At 43.8% G+C, this 8,785-nt stretch overlaps 1 pseudogene; it reads right to left on the bottom strand.

The window, feature by feature from the left end:
* Nucleotides 1–5,078: 5,078 nt before the first annotated feature.
* On the bottom strand, nt 5,079–5,476 carry LOC102529934 (lymphocyte antigen 6E pseudogene; annotated as a pseudogene).
* Between the last annotated feature and the right edge of the window lie 3,309 nt (nt 5,477–8,785).

The raw sequence follows: 8,785 nt of genomic DNA, 5'->3' as shown, positions 1-8,785 counted from the left end.
TCCAGAGCTACCTGCAGCCAGATGACCGTTCAAGACTTTACACTATGAACTGCATGGTTCGCATTTGCTAGAGTGATGTCCAAGGCATGAAACCCATCAGCCCAAAGGACAAATCCTGGGTGGCACCAACTCAGTTCTGCACCTCTTCATAGGCCCCCTTCCTGGCCTGCTCCAGCCAAGGTTGCCTGGGGAAGGTTTGGCACTTATAAAGAAAAGGCTCAAGCCAGAGATGGCTCTTGTGCGGTTACACCTGAGCAGGCTCCATTCGCCCCTCCCACCAGGGAAAGTGCCTGGGGAAGGTGGCAGCACTGGGGGCGTGTGCAGCTCCCCTCCCAGAGACCACTCACCCCGCCAGCCCCAGCCCCCACTTCCCTTTCTGAAGCAACCTGCCTGGGAGAACACGCGTCTCTGCTCTCACCTCCGGACGTTCAAATACTCACTACTAACAGCGGCAAGAAGCACGATCCCCATACCCAGGCACCGCGGTGAGGCCCCGACTCCAGCCCCAACCCGCACGGAAGCTACCCTCTAGTTTCTCTCCCCAGCCCGCGAAGCTCTGTCCTGGCACAGAGGGTTTCACCCCGCGAGCCGGTGAGCCTCAGTCTAGGGAACACTGACTTGTCACGTTCTGTCTCCCACCTGTGCCGCTGGAGCCGGACCGGGGGAGGCCAGGCCTGGTCCCCAATGCTATCAGAAACGTTGCTCAGCGAGGGGGTGTCCCCTTTTGATGAGGAAGGGTAGGGCGATGGGTGAGCTCCTCAATTTCACCAAAGCAGGGCCAGGGTGCGGATGACAGGGAGGGAAGGAGGGGGATGGATGCTCTGGCGGGCCAGCGGGGTGCCCGGCCCAGGAAGGGGACCCCAGGAGCACAGCTCCTCCCCAGAGTGGGGCAGTCGGAGGGCAGCGCTCACCATCTTGTGATGACGGGGGAGCTTCAGCGGGTTCCCAGCAAGGACCTGAGCACGCCATAGGGAGGCGGGATAAAGGTGGGATTCAGGGGAAGCGGTTCGAACATTTTCTCCATCGCGATGCACTCAAACTATTTTTCTTAAAAAAAAAGCCCAACCGTCCCCCAATATGTTGCTGAGGGTTTTTTTTCCCTCCGTCCTTTGCCAAAAGTAGTCGCTTGCAAGGCGGTGGAGACAAGGAAAGAAGAAAGATTACTTATGTCTTTATAAACACATCTGCATGAAAATATAAAAACAAAAAACTTTCAGGTTCCCAGCGCAGAAGCTCCCCGGAGAAAGTGCCAATCGCCCGCGGGCTCCTCCACCCCCAGGAGGATGCTCCCACCTGCCTTGAACCCCTCGTCTTGCAAAACGTTCAAAATGGCAAAAAAAGGAAGAAAAAATTAGCAGACAGCAACAGAGTGAGCGCCGGGTCGCGTGAGCACCGAGGCCGCCCGCCGTCCCCCCCGCCCCCACCTCCCCGCGCCCCGCGGCCCCGGGCGCCCTGCTCAGCGCATCCCGCCGCCCATGTGCTGTGGCCTGAAAGGGGTCTGGAAAACGGCATTTTGATAACTGTCTTCAGCAGGTAAGTCTCTTCAGGCCTCTGTTCTAATTGCACTAGTTTCCACTACACTAGACAGTTGTCTTGGCATTCCCCTTGGACTGAATCCCATAGAATATTTGCATCTCTCTTGTGTTGAATCTTGTGTTTTCTGTATCTCATTTCTTTGTCTTTCTTGATCTTTTCCCTTTTTTATTGGAAGACATCCTTTAGTAACTCTCTGAACAAAGATGTGTGAGAGAGAGTTTTAAGAATTTACACACCCATAAGAAATCTTTACCCTTATCTTTGGTTTATGGCTTGGGTAAAGTTGGAAGTATTTTTTCCTCTGAATTTGGTGGGGTTATCTGACTTCTTAATTCCAGTGTTACTGCTGAGCACTGTCAGACCATTTGATTTCTTATTTATAAAGTAACTTTTTTCTTCCTGTTTCTAGTGTTTTGAAATATCATAATGATATGCTTTGAAGAGGGTTAACTTTCATCCATTGAAACTTTTTTCTAGAAATTTACGTCCTTCACTTTTAGGAAATTTTCTTAAATAATTTTATTAATGGCTTCTATTCTTCCATTTTCTGTTTCGTTTGTTTCACTTTGTGGTTTTGTTTTGTTTTGTCGTCATCTCTTTTTAGCTTTTATTATCCAGCTGTTAGGTATTTTGGCTGATTCTCCAATTTTATCTATTTTCCTTGCTTTCTATTTCTTTGTCATTTTCTTTCCATTCTTGGAGATTTTCTCAACTACATTTTTCAACCTTTCTATTGAATTTTCCATTTCTAGATATCTATGTTTATTTTGAAGACTTCTTTATTAGTCTCTGAATTTTTTAAATCCATCCTTTCCTTATTTCATGGTTGTAATATGTTTTCTTACTTATTAATGAGGGATTTTGAAATTTTCTTCTTCTATAGTTGTTGTTAGCTTTTCAAAGTTACTTTCTTTGAAACCGTGTTAAAGACTTTACTCGAATTTCTAGTGTCTTTGGTATTATCTTCAAAATGAACTGTGGGAGACTAAAAGGGTAATTGGAAACTGAAGACATACTTGGAATTTACTAACTTTAGCTTTTCTGGAGTGATCTGAATGGGATTTTTGCTGAAGAACCCCAGTATCTCAATATTTTAGATTTTCCTAAGACTGTGTGGAGTTCTAAGAAAGTTTTGTTTTACAAAATACTCCTTGGAATGTAAAGGTCAGCGCTCTGGCAGTTGACTGAGGAAGACAGTTTACATCTCAGATTTCAGCATTTAATATGTATTCAGTTACTATGAGTCAGTCAATACTCTCTTTTTCCTGAAAATAATTCTCCAGTCTTTAGCCAGGATTTAGGAAGGGTAGATATCAGATTATGAAAAAGGGGGTGTGTCTAAGGAAATCCTAATTTATTATACATCTCTTACCCAATCCTCCTTATTTTAACTTCCCCATTTCATCATAAATTCCAGAGAAACCTATTGTTTATGATTCCTGGACTTTTTGAGGCTTCTTCTGCATAAACTAACCTAAGTTCTTAGATTTTCTGCTGCTGATTTTAGAATTGGCATTCTCACTGCCATCTATTTTTCGGGTTCCAAAAGTTTGTTGCTATTGTCACTTCTCTTATTTTCCTTGTGAATGTCTGTCTTTAAAATATGCAGTTACAGTGAGGTTTTTGAGGCGGTGAATTGGATATGTTTGTTAAATCTACTCTTTTAATTCAGAAGATTTTTTTTTTACTTCAGAGGGTAACAGATGAAGTCTTGTCTGACCATTTATGAGAATGCTAAGACAATTTAAGTATGTAAAATTAGAATATATCTAATGAACTTCATGTATTTCAATTTATTTTAAGCATTTATTTTTATGAATGCAGAGTATTTTCATGACAAGCAAATTATCTTTGACAATAAAATTTGAATGTTTTAATGACTACTAATTATTCTTGTGTGTTTGGCAATTAGCAATTATTTAGAATTTAGTAACAGTAAATTCACAGTGCACATATTCCTTATAAGCATTTTCCAAAGCTCTCTCCTAATTGATTATTGTCTTCATAAGCAAAACTTGTTTTTATCACAACTGTAAGCTCAGTAGAACCTACAACAAGACTGTCCTTGCTGTGGGACAATCCCCATGTACCTGATGAGAGCACTAACTTTATTTTGTGTGCATTTAAGGGAGGGAAAACCAACAGGACTGAAGGGCATCATGCTCAAATTACTTGTGTGTGTCAACGAAAATACAATCACACAACATAAAAATTGTGGGTTAAGTTTTACTTGGGGCAAAATGAAGATAGCTTTGAGAAACTGCTCCAAAAAGGCAGGGGGAAGACTCAGTATTACATGTGATCTCGGTGAAGGGGGTCCATGCAGTCCAGCACACACTCAGGCAGTGGCCTGCTGCTAGTCAGGAGGAGCAGATGTCAACCTTAATGATGTTAGTGATTTTCTAGATATGAGGAGACGTAAGACTTGGGGTCATGAAATCTTCTCCTGGAAATATCTAACTGAGTTATCTGATGGCCTGTTCAGCCAGTTTTCCCAGAGCACAGAGCACCTCGTTCCTGACCTCCATCCTGAACTCCTCTCAGGATGTGTTGGAGGTCAGCGGCTGCAGCTGCTCGTGATTTAATCCAAGCCGAGTTAGATGGCAGGCGCCAGCGTGACCCAGTCCTTGTAGAGGCAGATGGCGAGTGCCAGTGTTCAGTTAGCATATGTCAGAATTTAACAGTGGGCCTTAACTGATAAAAGGTAAATTTATGTTTTCAAGGCTAACCTGTGATTTCTGTTTTTAGTTCAGTTTAATAAGAATGTTTTAAATTTGCATGATTCCAACAAGAATACAATGTTAAGACCTGAGGGCTTTGGCTTTACAAGTAAAATCAAAATCAATAAAGTGACAGGACTGACTTCACATTATTCAAATAGCTTTTTTAACTTTTTGGACGGGGTGGGAACATCCATCTTTATTTGAGGCACCAAAGCAGCAGGGGGTTCCAGTGGGGTGGAGGCTGCAGCTGGATTTGGGAGTGGGAGCAGATTCCTGGGTCAACAGCCTAGATGTGGGATCAGTGGAACCCCTGTGCCCTAAAAGCCTGCCCTTGAAGTGATGAAATAAGGGGTGCAGAGACGCTAGGGGAAAGGGGCTTGGGGAGCCTGATGCTTACCCCCACCCCGTCTCCCAAACACAGGGCCCATAAGCCCCCCCCACATGCCTGGCGGGGCGCACTGACTACCACCTGTCCACACAGCACATCTTCTGTACCTGGGAGTGGGCAGGGTCTGGACAGGCCAGGCCTGGGGCTTAGGTGTCCCTCCCAGTGTGTCCCGAGGACTTGGTTCTGACTCTAGGACCCTCAGGCTCCATTCCCACATCCCCCCAGGAAGGCTGACCCAGAAGTAAGGGCAGCTGGCAGATGTAGGTACAGGGGCAGGCCTGCCTGTGGGGACCCAGGGCCAGGGAGAGGGGTGATCAGCAGGGTGAAGAGTCAGAGGAGGCGGCTTTGAGATCCTTAAGGGTCCAGTAGGGGCTGGGCTTTCCTTCCTTCCTGAGCTTCAGGTGTCTGGGCCAGGCACAGGGTCCCAGTGATCAGGGGCCAAACCACAGCAGAGCGGACAGCAGGCTGAGCAGAAGCCCGAGGCCCAGCACACAGGTGTTGGCCCGCAGCCTGACGTCGGCTGCACTGATGTCACACAGGAAGCTCTGGCAGCAGTGGGTGCCCACGGACACCACCCCAACATGACGCTTGGGCCGGGGCAGATCGGGGAGGTGCCCTTGTTCAGGGTGTAGCCAAAGTGCCCCACGTTCTGGATGCCTGCGGATGCAGACACGATCACGATCACGCAGTAGTTGTGGGAGTCGGAGCAGACTGTGGGGTCCAGGCAGTACCAATGGGTGTTCTTATTCATGCAAGAGAAGCACACCAGGGAGCAGGCTCGCGCCACACCCAGGAGAGCAGCCAGCAGCACTGGCAGAAAGACCTTCATTCTGGAGGCATCGGGGCCTCACGAAGCCAAAGCAGTCAGCCCTGCTCACCGGGGCCACAGGGGTCCAGCCTGGCTGCCGTGCTTAGCCTGTGCCCAGCCCGAGCCTGCAGCAGCCCTCAGCCAGCAGCTTTTCTAATTTTTAGACATTACACTTAAATCAATCAGTCCATGCTTGAGAAAAGTTTTCAGTTAATTTTCCCAGAGACAGTATTTAAAATTTCCTTTCAAATTTGAATAGATGGCTGTTGTAACTGCTAGTATCATGTAACCCAGTTTTGTAATTTTTTTTCCTTCATTATACCTAATTTGTGTTGTTTAAATTAAGAAATCTCAAAAGAATCCCGCCACTCAAAGTGAGGTCTGAAAATGGATCTCAGGTCACCTACTTTTCTCACTGTTTTGAAACAAGATTGGTTTGACTTATAAATGGCAGGTTAAGTGGTTTTATTTAATGCTTGTTTTTCCTCTAAATAGTCTGTCCCTCCTAAAAGAGCAAGTAATTGATTTTCCCCAAGAACTGGAGATGTAAGAGAGGAAAGCAGTGTTAGTAACTAGAATGATGTTCATTTGAAAACAACTAAAACAAGTGCAGCCTAGTCTAGGTTTCTTCTTTCATTGGCACATGACAGTCAGAGAAAGTGAGAGTAATGAACAGTATGCACATGTTCTGCATGTCAGACCTCATTTTATGTGCTTCATGTGCATTAACTCATCTTTACAACAGCCCTTAAAGTGGATGCAATGATCATCATCCCTATTTCACAGATGAAGAAGCAAAGTCATGTGGCTGATTAATGGCAAAGCTGGGCTTAGCATCCAGTCTGGCTCTGGAGTCCACAAGCTTAACCACCGCTCTAAATTGCTGCCACTGAAAGAAAATTCTCCAGAAAAATAGGAGATTGCTGCCAAACAAAAGAAGAAGAAAACTGTGTTGGAGGAGGAAGAACATAGTCAAAACAAATGATTCAAGCTCATGGTGGCTCTGGTTTACCAAGCAAGATACTAATCAGTATTACTGTGAGATTTTTAACCTTATTGGGCTTTATAGAGAAAAGAATAGCTAAACTAAAGAGGACTAAAGTAAATGTATCACATTAAAATCAAGAAGAAACAGTATTTGTTGTAAATTCAGTAATATTTCTTCTCAATTACTTATTCCACTGGCTTTCTTGTGATGGCAAAGGGAGGGTGGAAGTGGAAGCAGTTTGAGAGTCACATGAATTCTGAAGTGCTTGTTAGACAGACACCCAACAAGTGATGTCAAGTAAGCTGTTGGATAAATGTAGCTTAAACTCAGAAGGAAAGCCTGGGCTGGAGATACAGATTTGGGAATCATTATGAGATAATGGTATTTGAAGTCATGAAATTGACTGGTATTACCCAGGAAAAGGACAGAGAAAGAGAAGGACATCATATTAGGGAAAGAGGAGAAGACAACAGAGGAGATTGGGAAAGAGCAGGCAGTAGAATAAGAGAAGATGCAGGAAAGTGTGGTGCAGGGACAGCCAGGAAAGGAAGGTGAGAGTGGGCAGACATACCTGAGGCTGCTGGGGCTAGACTGCATGAAAGGAGAGTTCCACAGGGCTTGGCAATGTGGACGTCGCTGAGGAATTTAGCGAAAGTAGTTTCAGTGGGATGTGGAGAAGGAAGCTGCACTGGTGGATGGAAATCAAGGGGGCATGAGCATGAGCAGACTAATAACAGAGAGCCTTAGTAGAGTAAGTCTACCATACTTCTCATGGTTATTCTCATTAGACAAAGGCCAACTTTAATCACTGCCCTCCTCAACTCTATGGAGCCATCATTCACATGAGGTGATCCTCTTTTCTCTGTATTTTTTAAATCTCTTATTTATCTTCCACTTCATCTTTCCCTTTAAATCCCATCACTGTATCTTAGGGAATTAATTTTCTGTGGTTAAAAGTCCCCAACCAAGTCTTTGAATGTTACCTCTACTTCCTTTATCTTTGCCTTGATTGCGGGGACACTGTCTCCCCCCACATGCCCTGTGGGACAGGGACGGGAGCATTATCCTTGCTCACTGTTGCCACTTTCAGGCGACACCCCTGCTCTTTTGAGTTTTCCCAAAGGGTTGGATGGGGGTTTAGTTATCTTTAAAGCAGCAGAACTGAGTCTTGTGGATTTTGTTCATTGTATTGTGTAGGCATTTTATATGAAAGACTCGAGCATCCGGGGATTTTGGTACCCACAGGGGCTCCTGTGGCATACCAAGGTACAGCTGTGGTTTTTTTCTGTTGCTGATGACATTCAAGGCTCTTACTTGTATTTGTTTCCTCTAGAACTATTATTTGGGGCCAGAATATAACTCAAAGAAACACTGTTTCAGTTATATCAGAGAGTAAGGATTTTGATTATGCAATTTTCAGCTCTACTCTCTCTGGACACTGTCTCTGACAAATAAAAAAAAAGAACACACTTTTTCTAAATATAAAACCAAAAATAGTCATGTAAAGAAGAATAATGTTAAATAATGTTACTATTGAGAAAACTTGGGAGCTAGTACAGTGCAGAAAAACAGATAAACACTATTGTAACTTTTTGATTGTAAAAATATTTCATATGCTATTTTCATTTTAATTTCTAGATTACAATGTGTTTTGGCATAGCAAGATTTTTCTCTGAATTTATAATCCAGTTTGTCCTCAGGAAATGTTCATCTCTTTCTTATTCAACTTTTAACCCTAGGAAACATTTGAGCCCTACGAAGATTATCTCTGTGGTGCAAGAATTTTTCAGTGTAAATGACTCACCACTCAGTTTTGATTAACTCAATTTGATTAAGAGGATCGCGTGCCCAAGTAGTTTTATAATCTGTAATTTCAGATAATTTTTTAATGGTCAAACACTTTGTCCCATAGACCCATAATTAAATGTACGGTTACCATAATTTCTAAACCTGTTGTATGTCACTCATCTAATTGTCCCAACTACTCTTAAGCGGTTTCTCAGTGTGAACAAATGATATATTGGGCCATGATTAGTTTTATTACTGAGCGTAACAACTTGGAAATGAACCTATCTTCGGGATTATTTTTCACCTATGAATAAGCCCCAATGTGGAAAATAAATCTCTGGATACCAGGGAGAGTAACGAGTGAGATCTGTCTCCTGAGGCCCGCACCATCAGTTCCCAGCCGCGTTTTGTGGAAAAGCCTTCTAAGCTAAAACCTTTCTCTGCTTTGTGAAAGTAATGTGGTTTCTCTTTCAGAAAGTGATCACATATTCCAAGAGACTATTTTAATTTATTTGGTTGTCTATTTGATTTTCCTTTTTGACTATAAGATAGTG

The sequence above is a fragment of the Vicugna pacos genome, chromosome 24 (assembly GCF_048564905.1).
Source record: "Vicugna pacos chromosome 24, VicPac4, whole genome shotgun sequence".
In the NCBI taxonomy this organism is placed as follows: domain Eukaryota; kingdom Metazoa; phylum Chordata; class Mammalia; order Artiodactyla; family Camelidae; genus Vicugna; species Vicugna pacos.
This window is presented reverse-complemented; position numbering and strand designations above follow the sequence as displayed.